This window comes from Etheostoma spectabile, chromosome 21 (genome assembly GCF_008692095.1).
Source record: "Etheostoma spectabile isolate EspeVRDwgs_2016 chromosome 21, UIUC_Espe_1.0, whole genome shotgun sequence".
NCBI lineage: Eukaryota > Metazoa > Chordata > Actinopteri > Perciformes > Percidae > Etheostoma > Etheostoma spectabile.
This window is the reverse complement of record NC_045753.1, coordinates 8008160-8010876: the sequence shown is the minus strand read 5'-3', so window position 1 is coordinate 8010876 and position 2717 is coordinate 8008160. Positions and strand designations below refer to the sequence as shown.

Sequence of the window (2717 nt, the reverse complement as noted above, 5' to 3'; positions counted from 1 at the left end):
CTATCTATCTATCTATCTATCTATTGTCAGCATACATGTCATTTGCTAGCTAGCTACAGCTAATAAAATCTCCAAATTCAGCCAACCAAGTCGACAACAGCCGACTATAAATGAAACGTTTAGTGTATACTTCTGTCTGAAAACAATAAAGACCCATTGTTTCAAAACTAACCAACAATTACAAGCAGTTAATGTGCCACTCTTATTTTTGCAAAGTGCGTTCTCTCATGGCACGGAAATGTGTCGTGAGAGAACATATAGTGTGACAGAAGTAGACAGACAGATGGACGGACATACAAATAGATGGCTGGATTTTCAATGTTTCCAGCACATTTGATCGCTACATATTGTTCTAAAAGACTGAGGCTAAAGCTCATAGAAGAGGACATACTAAAGAAACAGCATTGTACTGGCACTGCAGTAGAGCTAGTTAGTCCTTATGCTACAGATCATACTCTTATCAGACTGAATCTTCATTCTAACATAACCCTGTTTGGCTGCAGACAGGAGTTATTTGTGTCTTTTTGTCCATATCTTCAAACTGTATTTTCTACATGCATCATTACAAGAGAAAATGTTTTAAGGACGAGGACTTACCGATGTGGTGTTTGGCTGTTTTGGCGGGGATTGCTAAAGTGGTAAACTTCCCCAAATACACTAAAGAGAAGAACACGGCATGCTGACGAATTCCTCGCAGTGGGGAAATACTCAATCATGCATGTGGTAGTTGTGAACTGGCCTAATTTTAAAGGGCACCTGTATCGCTACAAAATAACATGGTATGAAATGCTCCTTGGTACGTCACTGAGTTGGATTATTACTGAAGCTAGTTAGCTAATTAGCTGGACATGCTAACGTTTGCATCCAACGCTAGAGCAGATAAACTTATTGGTAATCAGCTTCTTATACTTTGTGGTTTTGAAAGGCAATAAAAAAAGAGACAATCCTCCAGAACAACGCTTCAACATTGTTAATCCTAAGCATGAGAGGTCTGCTGTGCCGGGTTACGGTTGCCAAGCTATGATTGGACAATCATTGTCCAGGGGAGGAGTTTAACAAATTGCACATTTCATAAATATCCATGAGTAACAATTGTGCTTTCATTGCTCAAAGTTTTAAAGGGACAACAAATCTCCTTGTTTTTGAGCAAACTGCAGTAATTCATTCCGGTAAATTCATCATGAACCATTATTTGCATATTCCAGCTGACAAAGATTATGGTTAAATCTCTTATAGACACCACTTGGAAGGACTCACCGAGGCAACAGCCGCAGACAAATTGGCTGAGGCCAGAGAAGCAGCTTTGACACTCTCAGACACAAAGTAAATCCCAGTGAGGGGTTAACAAGCCTGTCTGACTATGTTTTTCATCATCATCACTACCACTGGTGGCCTTAGGGAAAGGACACTGAAAACAGCTTGCGGGTCAGTGTGTCAGTGCTCTTACACCTCCCTCTTCTTCTTTCCTCATCTCTCTCTCTCTCTCTCTCTCTCTGTTGTGTTCCCTCTGGTTAGATATAATTAACCCTTCTTCATGCTCCCAGAAAGCAAAACAGTGATCTGTATCTCCATATAGGAATGGTGGCCTAGTCTATACACAGATGCTGTATTGTGTATGGATGTGTGTGGGTACGTGTGTTTTCACAAAATAAAAATAAAATAAAAATGGCTGTGGGTAACAGTGTGTGTGTGTGTGTGTGTGTGTGTGTATGTGTGTGTGTGTGTGTCACAAGATGCAAAAGTTCAAAAGCATCTTGGATAACCGGCCAGGCACTGAGCATGTTAAGGAACCTGTAAGTAGTTCCCCTTTGTTCAAAATGGAGAAACACACATAAACACACATTGTGATGGAGTGAGACATTTGAGAAAATAAGCTAAACACTGAGATCAAATAGACAAAGAACAGATGTAATCTGAGGTGAAAAATATTGAATTTAGAATTATTTTGCTGGCAGGCAAACATGCACCACAACTGCAAGTTGGCAGATGCCAAGAGGAAATGTGTGTGAACCAAAAAACCAAGGAGTACCTTTTGACGTTCTTGGTTTGATCTCACCACAGAACACAACATTCTGGACTCCCATTCACACTCACACGCATCTCTGCCATCAGAAAATGTCTCAACAAACTCAACGATAAGTGAATGCCAAATTGAGTGTGTTTTGCCACAGAGTCACTGGAGTGTGTGTTGCATGTGACTCTCAAAGGGACTTGACACAGGCTGCTCAGACGCATGAGAACTGGTTTTCGGTTCTCCCCTCGGGTGTTAATCAGAGAAGAGTGATGAAAGTTCCTGACAGAAAATAAATCAGCGTAATCAAACGCTTTAAAGGAATTTGAAGACTCTATATGGTCAAACTGGTTGTACTAGGAGGGACATAAGGTCAAACATAAAGGTGAGAGGGCGTCGAAACTCACATATCTGGGAATCACCAAGTTTCACGTAAGAGATGTAGAAGTCGTGAGAGAGTTGGAAGGGAAAAAAGAGCACTGTAGACAAGGAAAAATGAAAAACAGAGGGAGAGATCGTGAAAAAGCACTAAATTTGTAATCTTGCCTCCCTTTGGAGACCCAGTTCTGAACAGCATCCAAAAACTTGTGAGCTTTTTTGAACAAATAGCTGACATGCCTCAGAACAGAGGTTGTTTATCTTGGGAAGGAGAGAATGGGTGAGAGAAGAGGGATGCAAGGAGAGCCTGGGAGAGAGAGGGGGGGGG

General features: G+C 41.3%; 1 long non-coding RNA gene across 1 annotated transcript in view; it reads right to left on the bottom strand.

The window, feature by feature from the left end:
* Positions 1 to 1240: 1240 nt before the first annotated feature.
* The window catches only part of LOC116670868 (uncharacterized), a 23588-nt gene continuing 22111 nt past the window's right edge, over positions 1241 to 2717 (bottom strand). Inside the window, exon 3 of the long non-coding RNA XR_004327143.1 lies at positions 1241 to 1252. This is a non-coding gene — a long non-coding RNA (uncharacterized LOC116670868). The remainder of the gene's footprint in view (positions 1253 to 2717) is intronic.